The sequence below is a fragment of the Scyliorhinus canicula genome, chromosome 9, assembly GCF_902713615.1.
Source record: "Scyliorhinus canicula chromosome 9, sScyCan1.1, whole genome shotgun sequence".
NCBI classification, from domain to species: Eukaryota; Metazoa; Chordata; class Chondrichthyes; order Carcharhiniformes; family Scyliorhinidae; genus Scyliorhinus; species Scyliorhinus canicula.
In genome coordinates, this window is record NC_052154.1 from 43,079,224 (window position 1) to 43,107,031 (window position 27,808).

The window sequence follows — 27,808 nt, forward strand, 5'->3', positions numbered from 1 at the left end:
ATTTGCCATGCTAAATTGTCTCTTAGTTTCCCAAAGGTTAGGTGGGGGTTATTGGGCTATGGGGATAGGGTGGAGGCATGGGCTTAAATAGGATGCTCTTGCCAAGGGCCGGTGCAGACTTGATGGGCTGAATAGCCTCTTTCTGCACTGTAAATTATATCTATGAAGAGGCCAGTGATCATTATATAATCCATTGTGTCATCCCATGCTCAGCCTCCAATCAGAATACTATCAAGCAGTGGCGTGATAGTCTATGGTAACAGTCAGCATGAAGATATTGAATTATTACAGAATGTACATGTATCAAACTTACACCCACTTTCCCCAATATCACCTTATGTGGCTTGGTGTCTAGTTTTGCTTTTTCAAGTTCCTGTGAAGTTCCTTGGGATATTTTCTTACCTTAAAGGCACTATATAAATATAAGTTGTTGTTCTTTTTATCGTAGAGAAAGCCTGCTTTGTTTGTACAACTATCACCACAGAATGCTCAGCGGCAATTATTATCTGAGTTGCTACAATTACTGCTGGCACTCATTGTTGCCAACCACAGAATTGATGGAATTTGTGCAATTGCCTTGGCCTCATAAGTTATTTCCAGTTATGCCACACATACAGTAATGCTCACAGCAAAAAATAATCACATGGTGGTAATGTTGAAGATCTAGATTGTATAATGTAAAGCATGAAATAGTCTGGGAAACACTCAAAAGATTGCTTTTCTGGCAAAATGTTGAGATAAGGCAACATGCTTAATTCATTGTGAAGTTCATCTTCACATTGAAGGAACACAACATGGAGTATTATTATGAAAATCCATATAAGGTAACAGATTGAGTTGTTAGGCAATTTTCCAAAGGACATAATAGTTAGGAATTAAATTCTTGTTACAAATTGCTGAACTGTGTGTGAAAGAAGGAATAGATGACCATCGGAATGTTCACAACCTTTGCAATTGCAATGGCTGTCAGTAAATTGATGTGCATTCCGAGTTGAAATCACTACTGTGTGTTCGCTCTCCTGTCGATACTGTACTTGATAGCCAAACCAACAGTCAATTCACCATCTGGGAAAAGCCTGAATGTGAATAGAAGCGAGAAGGCCAAGTGGTCACAATAGGCCAGTAAGTTATGTGCAGATGCAGTAAGTGCCGCGTTGTTATTGCAGAGTAAATCAATCAATATCTCGAATAATAATTGTTCGGCTGTCACAAATGGTGAAATGTATACTTTCTACTCAGATCTTGAGGACATTGCATCTGAGAAATTGTTAATCAGGAGACTTTGATCCACCATTTTACATATTTAGATGGCGAGTGGTCAGCTTCAACGTGTGCACGTTTTAACCATCAATTCACTTTGCTGAATACACTGGTTACGTGAAACAGGGTATTGTTAAAATCGCACAAATGTCATTTTGTCAGTGTCAGTGGTTAGAAAATAGCTGCTGCAACACGTGGAAGGCACTAGGAAAATCCTCCAAATCGTTTAACATCACGGCGTGATAGATCTGAGTGCAAATGATTGCCTCCTATTGTACTTCAAAAAGAAACCGATGGCCACGCCAGAGTTTTGCCTGCTCTTTAATGCTGAAGTTCTGAGTTGGGCAGGTAAGACTCAAATTTGCATGTTTCGTGCAAACCTCCCTCCCAAAAGGGTACAACTCAACTGTTCATATGATTCTGAAAGTGACATGAACTCTTCACCTGTGTCATTTCAGTACTTAGGGCTCGTGTCTCTTTCATCCCTGCAGCCTGTTATATTAGCTGGAATAGGAAAGGGTGATGGTAACACTTGATCGGCTGACGATTGTGCGTCAAGTATATTTTCTTCTTTAATGTGAGGATGTATTAAAAATTCGCCTTACTAGCTGTTTTGAGGTTCTGGTTTGCAGTTAGTATTTCACCAATCCAAAATGAGGTGACGTGGCATATAAAGCTGTTTAATCCAGTGGTGGAATATGTTAAGTGTGATGGTGTGATTCCCTGGGTCAACGTAAATCGGCAAGAACCGATTGCACACACAGCCTGGAGCTACGGTGAGCAATTCATCAGGTTGTCAAACCGGACATTGTGCAAAAGTACTTGAAACTGTAACAGGATGAACGGGATACGCTGCAGTGGTTTATTTTGAAGAGAAGGTGTAACAAAGTGATTTTTTTTTCTCTAATCAATGATACGGGGAAGAAAAGGCGAGGACTGAAACAAGGATTGTGCACTTTCACCCATAATCATTTCAGATACTGTTTAATAGGGAGTGGCCGCAAAGATGACATACTGTCAAAATGTTCCAAGGATGGATGTCAATAACTTTGAAGTTATTGAATTCTATTCAATGTGACTTGTCCATAACCATCATCAATAAATAGCACTTGATAATGAGATGCTGTATCTCATCTTTCGCTTCCAGCCCTGCATACACACACAAAGCAAAAACTCCATGCAGCAATTCCATCCCTGGAATGTCTAAGAATTGAGGAAACTCACAGTTAATTCTCCCATTGGCCCAGGCGACCTGTTTACATTTTGCTCTGAAGCCCCAGTTGGGCTTCAGATGAGCCTCTCACAAAGTTTGTCATATTTACTGGCTGGTTAGTTTACTCACAATACCGCAAGTGGCCCCTTGCATGAAGTCGTGGCTTGTTGGAAAGGTGCAATCAAGTATTAGTTGCATTCAAAGTATCAGTTAATCGTGAAAGGGGTGGTTTGCTAACGAGTTATTCTGACAGAAAATGAATTTCAAGCCAGTCACTCGATAGAGCAATTAACATAATCTTTTGCACCATGTTAACAGAAGCATGTCGAGTATAACATACCGCGCCAAGCAGTATTTGATGTTTAAATTGCCATTAAGTGCAGTGGAAAAGCACACGGGCACCCAGTTATGAATTGTGATAATGTACGAAATCATTTTTGTTTTAATCAACGCTCCCAACAAACTCTTGTCCACAGTGATTTATTTAATATTATACGATATGGATCAAGAACACGGCATGAGATGGCCAATATTGGGGAGGGGTGGGGGGGGGGGGGGGGCGTGAGACAAAAGCACCGTTACTTTACACCACAACTTTCTTATCGGCTTTAATGAGTTTGCCTGGGTTAAAGGATGATCCCCAAGGTCATAAAGGGAATAAATCTACATTGCTTTCAGCAGGAGATGGGCCACCATCTCCAAAGGAACCTTCTTGACCGGTACATCCCTCCTTGAGTGGGTCTTAACCACCCCCCACCCCACACACACACACCACCACCGCCAGCACAGCATTTCCAGGATTAAAATCGAGCAAGAGCCAGAGAGACAGGGCGAGCGGTTGTTGCCAGCGATCAGGCTCCCCTCTCTGGTCAGGAGATGCTAATTCACGGGGTTTTGAGTCTGCCTGGCGGTGCAATGCTATCATTATCAGGCAAATCAGCCAGGCGTTTAATGGTGGAATCAGGAGACATTTGCACTCCCAGGATCACCATGACATCATGTGTGAACCAGCCGAGCATTAGCGCTTGTCAATTGAAGAGGTCTTAACCGGCCGGCTGATGTGTTGGACATGAATGTGCACTTCACTCCCCCAGTCCGGAGCAGCCAGCCGCCAGGCGCTGGCGAACTTTTTACAAGAGGGCAACAACAACAAGAAAAGATGCCGAGGCCGTCAAATCCACCTTACCCACCACCCCCGGGGAGGAAAGAGTCTGAAACTCTTCGGCGTGATCGTCTCTTTGGCTACATAAAGTAACATTCAGCTCGCGAGATAAAAACTCGATGCTCCTATTTATTATGGGCACGTTACAAACAAGAGAAAGTGGTGTGGTGGCTAAAGGGAGATATTGAATATATATTTATAAGATATTGGTATAATTAAAGGCGTGAAGCGTTAAACGGAAGCGTTGAAAGAAATAGGCTGCAGTCTGAAGTCTATTGTGACACTGGCTGTAAACACTGAGCTCCACTGGCAAAGTGTGAGCTGTCTGTCTGTCTGGCGGGGGCACCAGCTCCCCCCCCCCCCCCCCCCCCCACCCCTCACACAGCGCCTCTCTTTAAGGATTCTCTCTCTCTTTCTCGGATTCCAGCACACTGCCTCACCTGTACGCAGGCGGGAAGTTATGAAAGTCGACAGAAAACCTAAAATCCCTCAGGCTACAGAGAGAGAGGAGGGGGGGGGGGGGGGGGGGGTGGAAAATCCCGCGATTGGACTTCAATAACCCATCAACACCACCAGCCTCGCAGAAAATGTAGGAGGCTCTGCTCAAACACTTGGCGGCTTTAGGAACACATGCCGATGAGGTTTCAATGCTTAGATTCTTCATGGGGAGGGGGGGGGGGGTGAAAGTTTAGTACATAAGATGCTTTTACCTTAACAATCATGCACGGCCCCCTCCGTATGACTTCGCCTTTGGACACGCCAAGTTTGGTAAGATGTAATGCAAGAGGCTAAAGAGGTGAATGTTAAAACGATGATGTACATTATTCTTCAACACAATACTGCACTGTGTGTGGGGTGGGGGGGGGGGGGGGGGGGGGCTGGGGGGATTTACAATCCAACGTCAGCGTTACGTTTCAAGCCATGTCTCTTGAAATTAATTAAAAGCGTTTGCAGGCGACCCCTCGGCGGCGATCAGCCCGGGGAAATTGAAGTCCTTTCCCTCTCTGCCTGCGACCAGTTTGTGTGTGTGTATTGAAAGGGTGGCGACTGGGACTTTGCCAAGGGCCCGGGGGGGGGGGAGTCACAGGGCGCGATCGCTGTTGAAATTCCGTGCACTCTATCATGCGCATTTGTACAGAAGTAGCAACCACCGAGCTGACAAATCACGTATACACCCGCCACTATCCAGCCACTATCCCACACACAACACTCAAAGCCTCACCGAGAACAGTTCAACAATACGGCGAGTGCCGCTACATCTTGGCACCCACTTCCAACTCGCAGCCTTGCAAACTACTGGGGGGGTGGGGGGTCGCACTTGTTTAAAGACAGATATATCAGAGAGAGAGATTGGCAGCGTGAGTGCAGAGCGCAGCTTGGCACTCCTTAATGAACACACTGATGTGTGGAATTGCTGCATTTATTCCCGTTATTGATCCAGTGTTTGTGTTGCTCGCGTTGGGGCTCCCGGCTGGAACAGACGGGAACACGGAAACCTGGCCCATCACCTTCTCCCCATTCGGCCCCATGCTTAAATCTTTCCCAGAAGTAATTGCCATGAAATGTACTTTTGTACCAGGACACTCTGTTCATTGCAAAGCTCACTCATTTGACTTTTAAAATGGTGTGTAACACTAGCGGGATTGTGTTGACCAAGGGATTAGCATATATCACAAGAGAGATGATATATTTCACCCCCCCCCCCCCCCCCCCCCACACACACACACACACACATTCACACACATATACACACACACACACGCATACACACACACATATATACACACACATATACACATACATACACTCACTCATATACACACATACACATATACACACGCATATACACATACACACACATATACACAATCACACTCGTACACATTCACACCCACGCATATAAACATACACACACACACACATACATGCACACATACATATATACACACACACATGCATACACACGCAGATACACACATACTCACACATACACAGACATATACACACACACACATGCACACATACACACACGCAAACACATACACACAGGGTATAAAGATTGCTCTAAGTCTGAACAGGTGTTTCCTCGCATGACCCCCCCCCCCCCCCCCCCAGACACACACAAACGCAATAAAGCATTTGGTGCTTCTCTTGTGAAATGCTTCCGATCCCATTAGGGACGTTTCAAACATCCCTCCCCCCCCCCCCCCCAAGTGCCAGAAGGTCGCTCCGGAGGCTGGTGCGCGGCTTTCGAGTCACAAGCGAGGGTGGGATGCGAGCACAAAATGGCAGGTCGCGCAGGCAGTTCGCCTGTCTCAAGTTTTGACACATGGCCCACACTTGGGGCAACCTTGATCTGATTTGGGGCAGAGTGTAAAGTCAGGTGCTGGAGCTGCGGGACCGCTGTGTGCCAAAGCAGCGGGAAGCGGGCGGCGGCGGGGAGGGGGGGGGGGGGGGGGCGGAAGGGATTTCATTGCGAGCGGTTCAACAAAGTTAAGTGGATAAAAAAAATTGGCCAAAAGTTTGGCTAAGTGCCATTTGCATTGTGAATAACTCTGGAATGTTCACTATTTAAATCGGCTGTACGTTTCCGAACTGGATTAATTCATTCCCACTGTGCTATTAAGGCAGCAACATTTTTTTTTGTTGTTTGAAATTAAAACGGGATCATTTCCATACGCAAGTTCTACAGCGCCATTCAATGGCTTCTCGGCTGCTTTTATTATTTTCTGCTTTTTCCCCTGACAGCCCTGCATGCAAACGTCACTGGCATGGATATTTAATTATACTGTATTTTTTAATCACGGTGGAAAAGTAGGCCCCGTTGCGCTGCATACAAAGAAACAAAAAAAAATAGTACAAACTGACTTTAAATCTCCGCAAATCGCGCCCAGGGTCCCCCAAATCTCAGTAACGTCCGGCGCATCCTTCTTCCTTACCTTAATTTTAAAAGCAAAGCGTTGAAGAAACTCCTGCACGTAAATGAAGCGTTGTAAAAGATTGTGTTCAATGAATAATGAAGCATGTCCACATGATTGACTTGATCATTTCCTTGCACTGAGGGGGAAATAGTGGCTCGGCGTGTCACGTTTGTCCTTTAAAGATTGCTCTGAGAACTCTATCCCGCACATCCCGAGAAAGAGGATTTTATTTAATGTGCCCCTTTCGGGAGAAACGCGCTCATTGATACTGATCACATAACATCACAAGGCATTCCCATCTTTTAGCTTTGACTCCCCCTATCTGGTAGGTGAAATGCATTGTACCATTAAAAAGCACTCCATTGTCGTCTTGGCATAATTCACAGCAACTAGATAGGTCTTGCGGCATTTAGCTTTGATGAGCCAAAGCTCAGCCCTTGATATAATAACATACAAAGAATGTTCTATAGTCTACCATGTTTTCCCGACGTGGCGACTGGAAATATTAACACAGAACAAGGCTGCTGTTGACCTTGAGCTCCTGTAAACACACTTATTTAAATCTAGGTCCTATCATTCTGCCTATACCCACTCTGATTGTCAGACTTGTTATTCAGACATAACACATCTTGCTTTTGACTCCCTCTATGCCAGCGGCAGCTGTACCGTTTTCGCTGGATAGAAATCGACCCCCCTCTTTTTTTTTAACACAAACTAGTGTCTTACCTTTTTAAAAAAAAACACTACGAAAGTATTTTCTCGTCAAGATTCTGAGGTTAAATCCTCATGGGCAGTGGGTCACATGCATCAGTCACAGCCCCGGCGCTTAGGAGAAGTAATCAGCGATAAAATGACGTTGATCTCTACTGTAACCTTGTCGCGTATTTAATGTAAATAAGCCAGTTCTTTTCCCAATCGGTTGCGAACAAACATAAGTGTCTTCGGCAAGAGCTTTAGCACACTGGAAACTCACATTATACACGGAGCGTATAGCGGAGCAACGTTTCAAAAATGTACAAGTCTTTCAAGTGAACATCAAAATATAATTTTCTTAATTAATCACGTAGCTACAAGGTAAATTAGCATACAGTAATTAAACTTCGAGGGGGGAAAGAAACGTCATGGTGGGCTGCGTGCGGTAACAATCCTGGCTCATTTGCAAAGGTCCATCTCGATTGTTCTGCCAGTAAACTTCTGGGATAAACTTAAAGCTCAGTTAATTGCCGGTTTTACTTTCTGTCGGTACCTTACGAGGCGAACCATGGGGAAGAAGTGATACAAACGGCAGATTTCCCGCAGTCTGGACGGGTTCTGTTTCTATAGCTCTGTGAGTGTAATAGCAAAAGACTGAATAATGCAATTATGGATTCTTGTGTCCCTTAGTTGACGAAAAAAAAGCTGGAGCCTCAATAGAGGCTTTGTTGTGGGATTATATAATGATTGTGCTGTAATTATGGGAAAACGTTTAGTAATAAAAAAGTATCAAAATACTCGAATGGGCATCTTGTTGTAAAGCATGTGCTTGAGTGTGACATTGGTAACATGCTAAGAACAAACACACATGATTTTGAAGGCTTGACAATGAATAAAGGCTCGTCTGATGCGCATGATTAAAGTCAACAGACAGATCATTCAAGATGTCGAATTGCACCGTGTCATTCAGCCTTCTTACAGGTAAACCTGGTTCCATCTTTGAATGATTCATGCAAATTAAAATCTGGAAGCAAATTGTATTGTGTGCGCGCGTTACATCCCTTAAGTATACACTCTCATAAATCCCGCTGACATCAACAAAATTAAGAGGGAACTTTCAAAAAAGAGCTATACCAACATAAATTATATTTGTCAAACTTCTGCATATTCCGTGAGGCATAAGACTAAAAGAAACGCTGAAATATGAGTTCTGAACTCCGAACCCAAAATGTTCACCCCAGTAACTACTTCGCCTCTTTTTTTGGGAAGCTGTCTGTTAGAGTGAGCATGTTTACGGGATTGTTGATTTACAGCCTGTAACAAAACCCTGAACACTATTGAGTCAAATGCAGACTTCCAGGGTCAAAACCAACCGGTACGACCATCTCTCTCTCTCTCTCACACACACACACACGTTTATTTCCAACTTAAGCGAGGGAGGTTTAAAAAAAATACAAGACAGAGGGAAACAAAGTCTACATTCACACATAGCACGTGGACTGCTCCAAGTCCTACCTTCCCACGTACTCCAAGTTCACATGGACACATTCTGCAGAGGTGTCAGCTTCGAGAATATGAATTCCCTTTAAAAATGCTCCGGCGCCACAACAATCACCACAGACATCACATCAATAATAACACCACTTCAATTAGAATGGTAACAAAAAGTGTAGGGGGACCAATGAGACATTCTTTATTCCAATTCTTCATGGCTCCACCGATTATTTTCACTTTTATTGTAAGTCGAGTTGCACCATGGCGATTCTTTATCAGTGACAGCACTGACAAAGAAAGTGGAATGGCAAAGCAGGTCGAAAGGAAGTTGCCATATGGACAAGGGTAAAGGCATTTTTGAACAATACTGGGAATATATACAGCTCATTACCAGGAATAAGAAATGGCGATCTAGCCTTTTTCTTTAAAAAAAGTTACTTTCCAAAGCTAACTGGCACACGTGTGGTTTAACTGTGACCAAATCTAGACCCTTCAGCCGGTAATATAAACAAAACTCGATTTTGTAATTCAACAGTGATAATGGGTAACAGAGTGAGGAGAATTTAAATTGGCAATTTAAAACTATGTAGGTCTGGAAAACGGAGGAACCATAAATCACACTTGCCATATTTTGCAAATAACGTATTGGAAAAGTGCAAAGTGCGAGGGAAAGAGTTAGTGAGGAGGACATTTCCCGCGTTTCCAATCAGAAGATGCGGATCGACCTCAAATGCAACATTTGAAGTTTTTTTAAAAACTCGAGCCTATGTTAAGGGGTATGTAAAAGTGCAGACTCTGGCGCTTTGAAAATACTTACAGCCAAATGAAACTTTGGTTAAAAGGGTTACTCAGTGACATTGCAACTCAATAAATTGCCAATTCTACAATATCAAGTTTCGTCCTAATTTCTCCTGGAGATGCAATTACACAAAGGTTAAACTAGACTCTTACCATGACGTGCACTCACCAAAGAACTTCGGAATTAGCAAACAGTTGAGTTTAAGCCACCAAGATTTCGGGGAAATCTAACTGTTTTACATATATTGCATTTAATACCAGGTGCAACATGGTGTGTCTCCAGTCCACGGCATGCTGCATGGTCAACAGATGTTCGTTTCATAACCTCTACAAATGCAGGAATGCTGGTCAGACGCGTACCACTAATAGTTAAGATCACTATCTCTCACTCCACACACCGAAATCTCTCTCAGTCCCCTCCCGGAATGGGAAGCACGCCACACGTCACGGCTAACTGAACTTTAAATAACTCACGAAATTTTTAAATTACGAGCGCACATATATGTTCCAGGCATTAACATACCAAGTCTTCATAGCCTCAGCTTGTTCTCTTTATTAACCTTTAGCAATATATTTACATGCGTTGACGCATTGTACCCAATCAAGTTGACACCATGGTAAATTAGAAATATGGAAACTTGCGCCGGTTACAAGACTACTCGTTAGAGGTGATTTAATATTGGGAATATCTAACAGATATTCGACATACATTACTCTCCGACTGGTGGAGGAGATAGGCTGGCTAGTGTTAAAAAAAAGAACAAGCATCAATTCAAATGATAACTTATGTGGTCAGAGCGCGCGGGACTAGAAATGCTGGGAAATTGAACACTTTCCATTTTGTGCACCTATCAAATACTCCAGGTCGGGTCGAGAACAGTTAAGTATAGAGCAAGCTTGCAATTCTAGGGCGTAGCTCAATTGAGGCAAGTGCATGGAGTGGATGCTGGTCCATCAGATATGAGGTGCAGTGCACTGAATTCTATAGCACAACTTAAACACATACACATATTTGTCGATGAGGTGCATGTATCTTTCGTGAAAAGCAGGTTTGAGTTGGCAGAGAAATTAGCAGATTCTTTTGGATCGAAGACACCGAATGTCCTACGATCTTAGGGCGCTTCCGAAGACCCTTCCCAGCATCTGAGTTGGTGTTAAACCACTTTCTGTGCGCTTGAAAACAGTCGTTAAAGTGGAAGCAAAGCACGTTAAATCCGAGGGATGCTGGAAGTCTGGAATAAAAACTGAATATGTTGGAAATGCAGTTAACTGTGTTTCTCTTCCCCACTGATTCAGTCAGATCTGCTGGGTATTTTCATCGTTTTCCGCCCTCATTTGACATTTTAATCCCCCTATGTTCATGCTCCAGAAAACTGATTGTTCGTCTGATTGCTAAATTGTCCACTGCGACTTTAGTGTCATCCTGAAGCAGAATGCAAAAGAAGCAGTGTTTGTCCTAAAATTGTACTCCAGGTAACTTATGGAATCGGCAATTTGACATTCAATTAGAGGTAACATTGGGCTGCAGTGGTTTGCCTCGAGGAAATGGATTAAGATAGACCAAGCACATTTGTACACAGACGGTCGAAATTTTCATCCTATTAGTCTCAGCTTCGAGAAGTCAATGGTTGCAACCAATCTCCACATCACCCAATCCGAAGGAAACAAAGGCCGTGGTTGTAGCAGCAAAAGGGATGATTATCCCTTTATCTCATCGGTATTGTAAGGAGACAGCAAACAATAAAAGTTACAGCAATGGGGAATTTGTTTAATTAAGACTGAGGTTGAGTGAGCATTTCATCGTGCAACATGTGTGTGCATCGGCATACAAGTTGTGTGCTCAAGTGCATGTGCAGGGGATTTTGGAGAATGTGATTGACAACCTTTATTAGCATGGTACAAAAAGTATAATTAGTTGCTGTGTATTCACACGGTACAATAAATGGTGTTAAGCGATAGTGTAACTGCAATATTAGATAGGTAGCGTTATGGATCACTTGTAATGGCACGTTTTATATTGATTCGGCATGGTTTTCATGTCACACTATAGTCACTCCTATAATTCCTGCTTAAAACAACCGATCTGAGATAAATCATTGAACAGAAGTAGTGAGGCCCCTTCAAGGAAGTAATACTCAAATCTAGTATTGAAGCCAAACATTCCATTTCGGAAATGCAAATAGAAGGTCTGAAACCTGGACTCCAATCGTACTGCTAACTAGAAAAATGAAATGAAATGAAAATTGCTTATTGTCACGAGTAGGCTTCAATGAAGTTACTGTGAGAAGCCCCTAGTCGCCACATTCCGGCGCCTGTCCAGGGAGGCTGGTACGGGAATCGAACCGTGCTGCTGGCCTGCTTGGTCTGCTTTGAAAGCCAGCGATTTAGCCTAGTGAGCTAAACCAGCCCCTGATATTCCCCAGATAGGGTTATAGAATCATAGAAATTCCAGTGCCGAAGGAGGCCATTCGGCCCATCGAGCCTACAGCGGCCCTTGAAAAGAGAACCCTACCTAAACCCACACCTCCACCCTATCCCTGTAACCCAGTAACCCTACCCAACCTTTGTTTTGGAAACTAAGGGCAATTTAGCATGGCCAATCCACTTAACCTGCACATCTTTGGACTGTGAGAGGAAACCAGAGCACCTGGAGGAAACTCACGCAGACACGGGGAGAAAGTGCATACCCCTGCACAGACAGTGACCCAAGCCGGGAATCAAACCTGATACCCTGGAGCTGTGAAGCAACTATGCTAACCACTGTGCTACCGTGTCCCCCCAAACTGCATTTCCCTCACCATAGTGTAAACATGACCTTGAGGGATTTGGGTTACAAATCTTGTTTTCCATATTTTGGCTATACTATTCTAATATTCTAATGTTACAACAGCAGAATATCATTGGCAAAAGAAGCACGTTTCAGAACATCATAAGGTATAAAAGTTAGCATCAGATGAACTAAGTGGGGAGTTGACTGCCCAAATCTGGAGAAAACTCAAGAGAATTGAAGTTTTCTGTGTGTTATTCACAGTGTAACTAACACAGGTTTACATTTATAGCAATCTGTACCCAAACTACAGCTGCAATATTGTCTTTTGACACTGGTCTCTTGTCTACTGACATTGGTGCCACTTTAACTTGCTATCAGTTGCATATCTCAAGGCACAAAATATGCTCACTTAAGTGGACAGCTAGCAATATAAATGTATATATTCAATATATGTATTCAGTAAGTGTATATATGTAAGTATATATATCCAATATAAGTATATATATTTAGATATACACATGTGCAACAGGCAAAAGGTGCACCTTTTTAAACTTTAAAATAAATGTGCAGCAAGTTTCCAAGAAATACCTTGGATTAATGTTAGCGAAAAGTCACCTCAAGAGTCTACCATTTACTCATTTTATTCTGACTGCTGTACATGAAGCTGTGTAATATGAATGTATGTAAAGTTATGTTTTACCTGAGCAGATAATGATGCTCACAGAGCAATACAACATTACGCTGCCCACTCACACTGTTCTTAAAACAGGTCAAACTGACACCTACAGCATATGTTTCTGATGACACTAGACGTTTCATTGATTGTGTTCCTGCTGCAGATAATAACATTGTACATTGTTTTCCTGTTGAATTACATTTGAATATGAGACATTTATACAAATAAGTGAGATAAATAAGTTAGCTATCTCCATTAAAATAAATGGGCTGATAGACTAATATTGTAATCCTACAGAGAAAAAACAAAATGCAATAGTTTCTTATTTCTAAAGACAAATAAGAAAATCAGTAGAAAATAATGGCACAGATATTTTAGTTTTGTATTCATACATGGTTAGTATTTCTTCCTTTCAAACTGACGTGTTCGTCCTCACCCATGACTTCCACCATTACTTGTTTGTGGAAGACAGCATGATGACTACTATAGCATAATAGTGATTATGTCACTTTTACACTGCCCAGTCAAATTAGAAGGGATTCATTTGGCACTGGTTAGATCAAGCGAATAGCTTGAAACAAAGTATTTGTACTCCCACTTCTAGTGTCAGAAGTTAATTTGTACAAAAGTAGCAGAAGAACATCAGAGACAGGCGTGGATCTAAAACCAAATGGTTTGGGTGCTCCTCAGAATGGTTTATTGGTTTTTAACATTGAGCAATGTGAAACCAGGTTTGAAACAAAGTGACCAGACAATCTCTTTGGTACTTTACAAACTTACTCTGGTGTCTTCTTAATGAAGAACATCCTGAATGTGAAAGCATGGCCATTGGGGGAAAATACCACTGAAAATGCAAGTACGTTATAATTTAGAGCAAGGACATTCTGCTGTAGAACACCGTTTTTTCCAGCTGTACACCTCATATTTCAGAATGGTAGTTTAATGTGAGGATAAATATGAAGGCCAAAATCATATATAAGCAAAACCTTGATGTACATAAATGCGCACATTAGAAAATGAGAAACATTTAACCTTTGATTGCTTATGCAGGTATTCAAGTTATGTGAGTAAGTATCCTGGGGCAAGGTGGGAGTAAACTGTTCAAAACTAAGAACATAAGACCATAAATGTAGGAAGACCATTTGGTCCCTTGAGCCTTCTCTTCCACTCAACATGCTTATGCCTGGCATTCTAACTGAAGTCACTATCCTGCACTATTCCCATATGTCTTGATTCACTTAGTGTCCAAAAATCTATTGATCTGTGTATTGAATATACTCAACAACTGAGCAACGACAGTTCTCTCCGCGTTCGAGATTGCCAAACATTAACGTGTTTGAACATAGAACATAGAACTGTACAGCACAGTACAGGTCCTTCGGCCCACAATGTTGTGCCGAACCAGTCAGAAACTAAGATCAAATCAATCTACTCCCAATCATTCTAGTGCACTCCATATGCCTATCCAGTAACCGCTTAAAAGTTGCTAAAGTGTACAACTCCACTAACGTAGCTGGGAGTGCGTTCCACACCCCAAACACTCTGAGTAAAGAACCTACCTCTAACATCTCTCCTATAACTTCCACCATGAACCTTATAGTTATGCCCCGTTGTAACAGCTACATCCACCCAAGGAAAAAGTTGCTGAACGTCCACTCTATCTATCCCTCTCATCATCTTATACACCTCAATCAAGTCACCTCTCATCCTCCTTCGCTCCAATGAGAACATTCCTAGCTCCCTCTACCTTTCCTCATAAGACCAACCCTCCAATCCAGGCAGCATTCTGGTAAATCTCCTTTGCACCCTTTTCTATGCTTCCACATCCTTCCTATAATGAGGTGATCAGAACTGCACACAATACTCCAAATGTGGTCTAACCAAGGTCTTGTACAGTTGCAGCATAACCTCATGGCTCTTAAACTCAATCCCCCTGTTAATAAATACTAACGCACTATAGGCTTTCTTCACGGGTCTATTCACTTGGGTGGCAACTTTCAGAGATCTATGGACATGAACTCCAAGAGCCCTCTGCTCCTCCACATTCTTCAGAATCCTACCTGGCGAACTTCCTATTCATGGTTCAAAATCTCCAGCCAAGGAAAATATCCTTCCATCCATAACATCTATAGCCTGCTAAGGGAACAAGTTTAAAACTCTAATTTATTGAAAGTTACTATTCTACTTCTTGGCTATAGTAATCAGCTGTTAAACCCTGTAATGAACATTATCACAGCATGGCTTCCAACAGTCCCTATTGGTTTCTTAACAGCACCAATCTTTGAGTATAGTTCTGGGGACGTTACAAATTCTACTTTTATTTCTGACACAGCACATGAACTATGAGGCACATTATAAGGATGTAATTCAATCATGAGTTTTTACTGTTGCCCACAAACACGTGCATTTTATTTTTTGTTCTTAATAACAACAAAAATTCCTCCGAATGAGTTACAAACTCATAACTCCTTAGATTACCCACTACAATATCTGAATATTTATTACATGATTGCATTTTTAATGGTCCGTAACGGTCCACCGCATAGTGGCCCATCTCGTGTAGAAAGTGTGACGATTATAGTAAAGATCTTTGATTGAACAATCTTACATTCATTTCCTACTATTTCTCAATTTTGAAAGTGAGATCTTGTTGCAACAGCCTGCAGATATCCAGGCACAGTAAACAGCATTTACTGAAGTTGATAATGCCATGCTGTTGAGCAGGATGACATTGTAATGTAAAACAATGAATGTTCGACAATGCAAGTATTTTGTCCCCTTATTGCACCCAAAAAATTGAGATTAAATGTGTAAAAGTAATTTGTGAGATTAAACACAAGATATTGGGTTAAGCTTTGGGTTCAATTTTCTGGAAAACATATATGTGGTGCGCATTTACATTAAAGGGCTTGCTTTAAGTAGGTTAATATTCTAAAATTGATGCCAACATAAAATACAAAAGGTCATCCCCTGCCACCTGAATCAATGGTTCATTCCTGAGGTGTTGAATGTGACCATTTGGATTAAGATCAGTTTAAAGCTGTTTATTACAATTTTCATCAAGATGTAATACAAAACAGCCTGCTATTGCATATGGTGCATAAATACCAGAACATCCTCTGGAACTGTGGCGACTTTTATTTCATACACAAGAAAATACTATAAGCATATAAACATATAGTATCAAAACTGTATATAAAAGTAACTACGTATAAAATTAACACCAAATGTGCAACTCATTAAAACTGTTTACAGCCTTTCCCTATACAATTTATCCAACAATGGCTTCTGTGCATGTTCAATTAAATATATTGTTGTAGGTAAACAATCCCATTCTATATAACTAGGAAAATAAAAGTTCCTTTTTCAGTCTACATTTTAAGTAAAGACTGGGGTTGGATGTCCCAATCTTGTGTCACTGTCTTATTGTTTTGCCCGAGGGCATAAGAATGCAGATATTCTGGTACAAATTATAAATGCAATATGAATCAAAATTAATCCTTAAAATTTCTATCTATTTGCAAATTTAGAATTTGGTTATAACAATGTACAGTAATGAAAAAAAAGCCATAAATTAAAAAATGTTACAATTGTGGTTGTAAAGTTTTACAATTTGTTTTGTTACTGATTCATTGCCTGATCCCCGGCAACAGCATCATACATAAAATAAGGCAAAAAGGGAAATCACTTCAAAGATAATGCATTATTCAGTGATTAACATTGTCTAATGCATCCCAGCGTGAATAACTTTAGTCAAATTATTTTAACAAATGTTAATGAACATTATTTAATTTTTAATACTTTATCAAGCTGAATTCCCAAGTATTTATCAGGTCGTTTTTTCCAACCGACTTCTATCTGTTATCACACTAAATTTGCCTTAATTGACATTTTGATTTTTGTAGTGAGTGGCTCAAGCAGCATTTCCAGCCAATTTTACACATCTAGTTAAGTGATTTGTATTCAGTCACAAGCCAAAGAAGGCAAATACACTAAGTTTATTTGAAACCAGTTGACAGAAGCTAGAAATTATCTTTATTATCTATGTGTTATTATATTATCTGTATATTACTGCTAGTAAATCAACATAATAATAACTTATTTAATATCGATTTCTAACTAGATTCCAGAAATCAGCTCTTCTGGCTTAGATAAAATACTTCCAAGTTTAATAATTTATTTCCATTTGATAGTGATCACTGAAACCAATTTATAAACTAGTAAGACTGAATGTATATAATCTGTTACATAGAAGGATAAGACTGACATTAGCATTTTGGGGGTGGGGGGTACAGATTAAGGGAACGATGCCCCAAACAAAAATGCCTAATTTTAATGTTGATGAACACTGTTGCAACGTGGCGTCCATTCAGTGTAGAACACTGTAGCCGTTTCTGCGGGGATGTTTTGAGAATCACACCTACCTGTTGCATGAACTGTTCTTTTTAAAATTGCTCTTCACAGTCTGACGGAGTTCCACGTTTTAAGTAAGGTTACTAAATAACGAGGAGTTGACACCAACATTAGGCTCCGTCATTGAGCATCTCCACTGACTCAGTTGGCAATGAATGATATCTGAGTCGGTCCTAAATGCTTATCAGCAACCATCAGTCATTTTGAAATGCAGCCCTGGTCAAGTACTGTCATGGGATACTTATAACGCAGTAATTCACTCGAGGGGGTTCTGATGTTATAATAAATCGTAAGATCAAAAGAAAAGCCGTTTATGCAGTCACCAGAACCCCTGAGATCTAATTACAATAGTTCAACTTTATTTTCTGTGGACGTTTACTGTTTTATACCCAACAGGGTGCCTTTGCATGACCCGAAACATGTCCTGATGGCATCCATTCTTACAAGTAGCTGATAATGCTGAGCTAAAATTATAATCAGTCATATCAAAGAGTATCACCACTCCCTTGGGAAAGTGAGGACATGGAGGATTGATTTTAAACATTTTAAGACCATACTGGTTACCTCGATGAGATAAATAATTGTCAACAGAGTGAATCTTCTCCCGTGATAACAGCTCTTTGAAGAATTCAAAACTGTTCTCACAACATGGCTGAGTGTGTAAAGTCAACCATAGAAAGTTGGATTAAATATTCCTTCAGTAATTAGTTTTTGGCACCACAATAATTTGTTTACAGTGCACAAGGACTCCAATATTTATGCACTGAATATTGCCGATCTGTGACTGTCACCATTTCCTCAAGTTAACCGGGCGAGAGCCGTGTTCAGTGAAATAGATTGGTTAAAACTATCGCATGTTTGACGTATTAAGTCCAATAAAACCAAGACTAATTATTTCACGTTTTATGAAATACAGCTCTCTGATAAAATAGTTTGTGAAACGGAAATACTACTGTGTCAAAGCTGCTGAAGACCGCTTCTGAATGGCAATGAAATAATACGAAGGCAGGTAAGTGATGTGTTGTCAACTCGCCATTCGATCAACTCATGTAGATTGATCTGCATAGAGCCAAGTCCAGTTAGAAAGAACAAGTACCTCCAAATTGTATCACCGATCTGTCCTAATAGTGGGTCAGTTCCTCTAGGGGTCGAGAGAGATGCGAGAACCTCGAATCTCGCTGTCGAGAAGTGGTCAGGTACATTTCCAAATAATGAAATCAACGTTTAAGAAACGTGTTTGCTGCACAAGCGTACGAGGCTGGACATCCCAATGAGCAAAACTCAAGGAAAGGTTTGGAATCGAAGTGCTACAATGAGGGGAGAAATCGTAAAGGATTTATCCAATCAACATGAAATCCATTTGATTCACCTTGAAACCTACCAATACATCCATAGGAAAGACTTTGCATTTTAATAAATGATTGTTTATCATTTGAATACAGGCACTCTATTTTCTTGTTTTCAGTTTTCTCTCCTGAAGGCATTCTTTTTGGAGCGAAGTTCAAGTTACCGGCCCTCCGCCATTACCACATCAAGTGGGAATCCCATCAATAGACTGCCACATCACAGGAGAGCAGGACTGCAACACCTCTTGTTACATCCACACCCTGAGCTTTCTAGCAGAGGTCATTGAATAACAATCAGATGGAGAGCCACCAACTGATGTGATTTGACTGAGCTGAGGCCAATTGTCCCCGCCCCTCTCTCCTTTCCACCTGTTAAATGCATCCCAGTTTCCGCTTTGACCTGCATGTTAGGCTTTTCCACCTAAAGCTTCTACAAATCACAAAAGCTTCAAAAAATCTCGCAAGCTCCACATATGTGTGTACATTTTTGAAAGCATGTTATATTGTACAGATAATTGGGGAACACCTTGGAATTACGAATCTGTAATATTGTTGACATGTTGTCCAATAATTGCCTCTGACAATCAGCAGGACAAACACAAGAATGCCAAATTTCAAACCATCTCAACGATGTGTACCACAGGAGAAAGGTGATTTTTGGCAAAGTTGACCATGTGTTTGCCATGAAGAAAGCAATGGGGTGCTATGGCTCCTTGGGCAATTCAGAAAGCCACACACTCCTTCTGTTTGCAGAGAACAGATCTCTGGATGTGAATATATGTCATTCTAGCAAGCATAAATGGTCCACGTTACAAGTTTGACTGATTGTCTTAAATTGTTAGTGTAGCTTTTAGCACACTCAGCATTGTTCAGCAAGTGCTGCCCAATAACAGAATTGTAGCTAACTGTAGACATTTTGCTTTGGGGTTTGCAAGCACAGCCTGGTTGAGCATGGTCTGTATTCTGCCTATGATGAACAAGTAAGGGAATGTGGCTCTTATTGCTTTCTCCATGGCAAAATATATAGTTGATCTTCAGCAATGGTCAAGTTTTGTATTACCAAGTGATTTAATCTGGAATATAAATATGCTCGAGATATTTTATTCTGCCATAACCAACTACATTGGGCTTTTGTAAGTTTGCAGTGTCCTTGAAATCATAATCACTAAAAAGAAAATGATACAATTTGTCTTGCTCTGATTCACAGTAAAAGACCTCACCTCACTCTATTTCCATTGAACTCCATCAACCATAGTTTTGCTCAGTTAGTCTGTCTGTGTTCCTTTGTAACTTCCTGCTCCCGATCTACAAAAATAGTGGAGTCTCCTAATTTATTGTAATCAGTAAACTTAGATGTATTACTCTCCATTCATCCACGTTATTCATGTATAGGATGAAAAAGGGAGAGTCCAGGAGAATAGCACTCTTATTGCACACTGTCAGAAAATGCATCTTTTATCCCTAAATTCTGTCTTCGTCTCTCAACAGCTAACTTTTGCCACTAGGATACTGCTAAAACTGTGAGCTCTAATTTTCACCCATAATATCTTGTACAGAACCTTGCAAAATGTCTTCTGGAAGTTCATAAATATCAACGTATTGACAGTTATCAAGTTGAATCATTTGAACTTCTTGTTAATTGAATAAATGCTATATGATTTCACTCCTCATTGTCCTACTTTAACTCCAAATATTTCCTTGAGCCTTGCTCATTGAAATGGCCAATTGCGTACTCTTTTGCAGAAAGCAAGTTTCTTAAATGTTGACTTCATTAGTTAGAAATGCAAATTTCCTGTTCATCATTCTAGTGCAGTAAAAACAAGTCAACTAGATTTGTTTCATTTGCCTGGAATCCTCATTTCACAAATCCATGCTGATTCTCTTTGATCTGCACATACTCATTCAAGTGAATGGTCATTTATGCTCTGGGGATAGATTCCAATAACTCTCTACAACTGATGTTAAACTGAGATGACTGCAGTTACTTGATTTTGCCTTTCTTTCCTTTTTTGAATGATGGAGTCACATTTTAATATTTCCAAATCCAAAGAACAATTACTTAATGTAGAAAGTTTTGAGAAATTATGACTAATTCATCTGGAATTTCTTCAACTATTCTGTTTAATTCCATCAGATCCTGGGTAATTTTCTACCTTAAGTCTGATTATTTTCTCCATTACTATTTTATTCCTTACATTAAATCTTCTATCTTTCTCCCTTTGGCCTTTCAATGTTTATCATACTCTGATAATTTGTTTAATCCTTCACTACGAAAAAGGATGTGAACTTTTCATTTAATATATCTGCATGTACGTTATTGGCTTTCTCACCTTAATCTACCTTTAATGCAACCACATTCTCCTTCAACATCCATTGCAATCTTTTTCATAATTCTTTCGTTGCACCTCTTGATACTGACTGTTATGACATTCGTTGATCATTGTTTCTTACCTGATGATTATTTGCGGAGGTCTTTTGGAGGTTTTTAAAAATGTATTCTTTCATGGGATGTGGTCATTGTCAGCAAGGCCAATATGTGTTGCCCCTCCTACTGAGTGGCTTGTTAGGCCACTTCAGAGAGCAGTTAACAGTGAATCACATTGCTGTAGATCTGGAGTCATATATAGGCCAGACCAGGTAAGGATGACAGATTTCTCGCCCAAAAGGATATTAGTGAACCAGATGAATTTTTATGACAAAGTAAATGAAAGTTGACATGGCCACCATTACTGAGGCTCGCTTACAATTCTAGATTTTTAAGAATTAATTGAATTTAAATTCCATCAGCTGGCACAGTGGGAGTTGAAGCCATTTTCGCCAAACATTAGCCTGGGCCTCAGTATTTCTAGGTCAGCTACAATCCCATTAAACCACTATCTCCCCAGTAATGGCTTTGCATCAAAATAACAAATTTTAGCAGCCTTTCTGTTTGGAATTTCAAGGATGGATCATATGGGAAATGGGACTACCACTTTAATGTAGCATGATCCGCTCTTCTGATGTTGAGGTTAGGGCAGGTTGATCAAGGCAGTGTTCAGAAAAGTTCTAGCTTGCATATAGGTAATGTTATACCAGCTTAAAGTGTTTCATTGCAACAATGAAATGAAAAAAAAAATGAATATTGCTTATTGTCACAAGTAGGCTTCAAATGAAGTTACTGTGAAAAGCCCCTAGTCACCATATTCCGGTGCCTGTTTGGGGAGGCTGGTACGGGAATTGAACTCGCACTGCTGGCCTGCCTTGGTCTACTTTAAAAGCCAGTTATTTAGCCCTGTGCTAAACCAGCCCCTTGGTCCAATGGGAGCACAAAGTATCAGCATTTTGTTCTTTCAGTGTACACCTCCTTTACCTTAATAAATACAAAATTAAGCAATATATAAACTGACTTTTGAATGCATTTTTAAAATATTTCTATCAAAACATGGTCAAGGAGTATTACAACACACACATTCATGAAATTGAAGATGTTGTGTCTGGGGTATCTGAAAATGGTAATCATTTCTTTCTTTTTGTCTTCATAAAATATTTATTCTATTGAGGAGGAAAGATAACATTAATATTATTTACTTATATAATAACATGACTTCCTGTAATGCAAAGATGGCTCTTCCTTTGAGCTTTTCCCTCACCTCAGAGGCATAATTTCTACTTAATGATTTCCCACAGCTGTGCAGCTGAAGTTGGGAACTTAAAAAATATATATATTTAATTCAAAACCATACAGAAAGCTCCATATTCATTAAAACAAAACCAAATCACAAACAGTCTGTCACTTTTCAGCTCTTTTACAAAATGAACTAAATCTGCCCCACCTTCCCCCCCCCCCCCCCCCCCCCCCCACACACACACCCACGCATCTACTCTGCTGGTGACAAGCAGCTCCTTGAAAACAGAGATGAACAGACTCCATCTCATGTAGAACCCCTCTTCAGAACCCCTAAGGGAAAACAATTTTCTCCATTTGCAGAAATTCTGCCACATTCCCCCACCATGCTGATGCCGGTGGCACCGCCAACCTCCAACCCAGTAGTATCCGTCACCGGGCAATCAGAGAGGCGAAGACATGAAGTTTTTTATAATCTTTATTGTCACAAGTAGGCTTGCATTAACACTGCAATGAATTTACTGTGAAAAGCCCCTTGTCACCATATTCCGGCACCTGTTCGGGTACAGAGAGGGAGAATTTAGAATGTCCAATTCACCTAACAGGCACACCTTTCGGGACTTGTGGGAGGAATCTGGAGCACCCGGAGTAAATCTACGCAGGCTCAGGGAGAATGTGTAGACTCCACAAAGTCAGTGACCCAAGCCAGGAATCGAACCTGGGACCCTGGAGCTGTGAAGCAAGAGTGCTAACCACTGTGCTACTGTAGCCATCTGGGATGGCCACTTCCAACTACATACAGAGAAACTCGCAAAGCCTAGCAGGTAAAATGAATAAGCCAAGACTCAGGTAGGCTCAGAGCCTGAAATGCATAGTTATAAGCAAGAAGTCCAGACAATATCGAAACTCCATCCAATTAGCATTTTAGTGGGGCTGATTAGCATTTGATGGCCCATCTTCACCAAGACAATGGACTGGTACTGGAGCAACCGGGACAGTCCCAGACATTTCGGTGCCACTCCCTGTTCAAGGGAAACACAAACAATGGGGTCAGTGACCGCTTGGGACATGCCCGGCCATCCAGATCCCCGCCCACTTATTGGTTAGGAATCAAACAGAGTGATCAAGGACCACCCAAAAGAGTGCGAAAACCCCCAAGTATAAGAAGAAGAGTTTGCCACATGTTTGTCCTCTCTTGGTCCTGGTACCCCGGTCATGGCCATCTCCAAGTGCAGCAACACCAGAAGCAAGTACAAGTTCAACGCTCGCTACCAGCCTAGCTGTGCAGCAGTTACTCCTCCGGACCGAGAAGATCCAGAATCGAACGGCGGTCACTGTTCTCTGACTTAAGCTGGGTGCCCGAAGTTAAGTACAGGTTGTCGTAGTTGATAGGTGTAATTAACTAGTAGTGTTTATGTTGCATGACTAATTGTGTGTAAATAAAGTACCCTTGACCTTGGACTAACTAACTAGTGTTTGGCTCTTTGATCGATAGCCAGTCGAAACTTGTGGTGGTCTCATTTGATACCTGCCGACTCTAAGCATTAGGATATAGATTACGTAGAAAGAAGGGCAAATTCACTGATTGCCATAATTGGAACAGAGCCACAGAAAGGACAGAGAAAAGAGTAAAGAAAAGAAAAGGCAACACTACCATGCCACGTTGAGTACTTAGGGGATTTGCTATATCCAGCCAGGTCGTACATCCAGCACCAACACACTAATAGAAAAGAGGTTCATACACGATTTTTCTAATGTACTGTCCTGCCCGGTAACAGCATGCCATAACTTTTAAGATACAAATCTTATTCAATGTGGACTCTGAAATGAACCTTTTATTTCTCAAATGAACAATTTGTTGCTGCAAAGATGGCCACTGAAGATCAGCCGGCCTGGCGTGTGTGTTCCAAAACTGACTGCCTAACAGAGACAATAGGATATATTCCAGAAGAAAATATGCCAACCACAGATACCCTGAGACCACTAAAAGAAATTCCCAAATTTAATTGGTATTTATTGAAATGAAGAGGTAATTGTCTTAACCCCGTCAGGATGGATGCCTTCAAAGGGAGGGATGGTAATATCGTGGAAACGTCACTGGGCTAGTAATCTAGAGCCTGATATTCTGGGACATGGGTTCAAATGCCAGCATGGCAGGTGGTGGAATGTTAATTCAATTAAATAAATCTGGAACTGGAAAGCTAGTCTCAGTAATAGCCACCGTGAAACTACTATCAATTGTTGTAAAAAAAAAACCTCCAATTCACGATGTCCTGTATTCAGTTTAATTCCGTTTAGGAAAAGAAACTTGCCCTCCTCCTTTCCTGGTCTGTGTTTCCAGACCAACAGCAATGTCGTGGACTCTTAACTACCCTGTGAAATGGCCTCGCAAGCCATTCAGTTCAAGGGCAATCAGGGATGCATGTCGACATCCCTTGAAAGAATAAAAAGACCCTGTTTTCAAAATCTTACAGATTATGGACAATTGGGGAGTGGGCAGGGATTCCAGCAATTCTGTCTCACCCTGTTTGTAAGAGTACCATGGTGATCGTTATTATTAACAATATCTACTGCAATGCAGAACATACAGTTTCTTGTATTTAATGCGTATGTGAAAAAGCACAGAGACTCTTAACATAAACTTTTAGATGCTACACCATGTTAGCCAGTCTGCATGGGAGTAATACAAACACCGTTAGCACTGCCAAGAAATCCACATGTCCTTGGGACAAAGAAAACAAATTGTCCTGTGCTTAATTTTTAGGAAATGTTTATCTCATGTCTAAATGCACAAAACTTTCCATTATAATAGAATTGGCACTATTTGTGAAATAATCAATAATGGATATCAACATGAAGTGTTGAGATATAGAGGAGAGTTGCGTTTTGCTAGACAAATATTCCTCCATCCATTTGTGGCGATGGAAGTGCATTTGCAGCAAACAAACGAGGTTTCAGTTTTTTTGCCCTGTCAATGATTAAAACAATCAACATTTTCAGCTACTCCGACATATGCCATCCATGGAGTTCAAGTGCTGATCAAAAGCATTATTTCACTGTGCTATGTAAGGATCATCACTAAATGAAATGATGACAGGGATCACTGTCACAGTCCAACTGGGAAACTAATTTCTTCCCTTACCTGTTAGATGGATCAGGATGGCCATGTCGTATGGCATGACTATGAGATCCTTCTGTGTAAAATCATAACTCCACAATATAACTGCAATACATGTCATGAAAACTTTTGAAGCAGCATCTCATTTCCAGCAAATATTATTTTGTAGTAATCCTTTCAAGGATTAGTAGAATTTTGGGATTATACCAAGTTATGTAAGGAATATTAGGTAACTAATTAGATGGCAAACAATAATCAGTAAGTTAATATTATGTTCAAGGATGATAATAATTTTAGTAAAAGTTGGAGGGAAAAAATTCTCTTGCAAAAGCATGAATGCTATTTCCAATGCAAACAATACCAAAGCTATGTTTGCACTAGGGAGCAAAAGTTTTATTTTCACTCCCAGCACCAGCTGCAATTATTAATTATGTGTAAAGTAACTGACCTCACAATCTCAGAGTATTTGCAATGTGATACCAGTCATTTTGAAACTTTTCACTGGGGGAAATTGGAATGCAAGTCAACCTCCCCTTTTTTTTTGTGCATGCATTTGTTATCACAAAACTTAAACACCCTGTCATTATTCTCTTCAGAACCTATCGATACCTTTCCCTCCACTTGCTGCATGGTAAGGGTTCTTATGAAAGAATTTGAGGGCTGTACAATAAGGTATTTCAGAAGAAGAGGAATATTTACTTTCAGTGAGCTTATCACATTCTCCACTGTATCCTTATGAAGGTATGTGCCTCATACTTCTTTTCGGCTATTGCTCATGGATTTCATGGTATCATGAACCGTGGTTCAAGTGACCTTCCCTGGTCATCTAGGATTCATCTGTTTAGTCCAGGAACACCACAAAATAATGGCGGCACTGCCAACTGCTGTAAAATGCATGTGTCTTTCTGGTGCATACTGAAATTATTTAAACAATGTGGCTCAGATAGTCACATCTAAACAATAAGTTTATTGAATGTAGTCCTTCCCATTCACAAAATGTAGATTGGCAAAATAACTCATATAGCTACATGGGAATCATTAATGAGGCTTGTACTTTTGGGAATTAAACCTCCCAAAAAAAGGTAGACAACCCTTTCAAGATGCAGGTTTCTTTCAGCCCAAAACAAAATGTTAGTCATTCAGCTAACCTGATATAAGCAGCAGTAACTGGAGTTTGGCTGATCTGGTGAATAGTTCCTGAGACAGTGGAATTGGAGCCTGTTGCATAGAAGTCGAAAGTGTTGGCGACCTTCATGGCAGTAGGAAGAGCTTTCCTTGCCCATGCACGTTTAGCAGATGAGACTGCAGAACTAAGCAAAGTCCCGAGACTGATACTTGGGAAGTGGCTTTCCTTGGGACACCTCCCCTTGCTCGTGATAATTTCAATAGAAGAACTGCAAAAACCTTGGAGAAATGGCATTGGCAGAGTTCATGTGGGTTTCTGGGGATCTTCCACCAAAGTGACATAAGTGGCATGCACCTGGTGACTTGCACTTCACTCTTCACTTTGAGATTTGTTTGCTTACCTTGCAGGAATCAGCGCCAGGCTTCGCAGGCAGCACCATATCACATTCAGGGTATTTTCACAGACACAATTCTCCCTACCAGCCCAGTGGTAAGGCAAGGGTGGCTTTTAATGGGCTGCAGGCCTGCGGCTGTACTAGAGAAGGGGAGAAACTGTCCAGAATGGAGGGGTCTGCAGTGCTAGGCCTGCTCAGGGAAGGTTGCACACATACACATGATCTGGCGGGGGGGGGGGTAGTTGCAGAATGTTAGCAGCCTCAGCGGCAGGATGGGAGGAGAATATGTCGACAGAAAAACGTAAGCTTCTTGGGGCCAGAATGGGAGAAGCGCAGAGTGCGGAAATGCTTCAGTTTTCTTTGTTGAGCTTGCAAAGACTCTCTTGTCCCTGTCCAGGGAGGCAGGTGAGGGGCATTTGAGTCCAGTCTCAGTTGTGCCCAGCCTGTTGTGAACTCTCAAGTGTCCATGCATGGATGCATTCATGAGGTCACAGATGCCCTTCCAAGTCCCACAATTACATCAAATTTGACAGATATCAAGCAATCCAGGATGCTAGAACAGTGAGCTTTTCTGAGATTTCCAGATTCCCACAGGTGCATGGTGTCATCGAGTGTATGCATGTGACTCTAAAAGCTTCATGGCAGCTGGCACTCCGACACATAAACAGGAAAGTCTACCGTTCATTCAATGCACAGCTAGTCTGCACCCAGAAGAAACTATCATGCACATTTGCGCCAGATAATCCGTAAATCATACATCTTGAATAGATTGCAGACCCCAGACATCTTCGAGTGACCTCACAGGTTACAGGGCTGGATA

At 41.1% G+C, this 27,808-nt stretch overlaps 1 protein-coding gene and 1 long non-coding RNA gene across 12 annotated transcripts in view; one reads left to right on the forward strand and one right to left on the reverse strand.

Annotated features, from left to right (window-relative positions):
• Nucleotides 1-7,879, reverse strand: part of znf536 (zinc finger protein 536) — a 666,926-nt gene extending 659,047 nt beyond the window's left edge. For 4 of the 11 annotated variants that reach the window (XM_038806605.1, XM_038806604.1, XM_038806608.1 and 1 more), the window contains exon 1: nt 7,283-7,878. The gene's annotated coding sequence lies outside the window, so the exon portion shown is untranslated. Of the gene's footprint in view, nt 1-4,345; nt 4,485-6,574; nt 7,092-7,282 lie in introns of those variants that run through there. The other 7 variants (XM_038806596.1, XM_038806603.1, XM_038806606.1 and 4 more) reach the window with 4 other exon arrangements.
• Nucleotides 7,880-8,090: 211 nt separating this feature from the next.
• Nucleotides 8,091-26,194, forward strand: LOC119971268. The gene is made up of 3 exons (XR_005461796.1): nt 8,091-8,230; nt 18,317-18,409; nt 26,065-26,194. It is a non-coding gene; the product is annotated as an uncharacterized LOC119971268 (long non-coding RNA).
• The last annotated feature ends 1,614 nt before the right edge of the window (nt 26,195-27,808 follow it).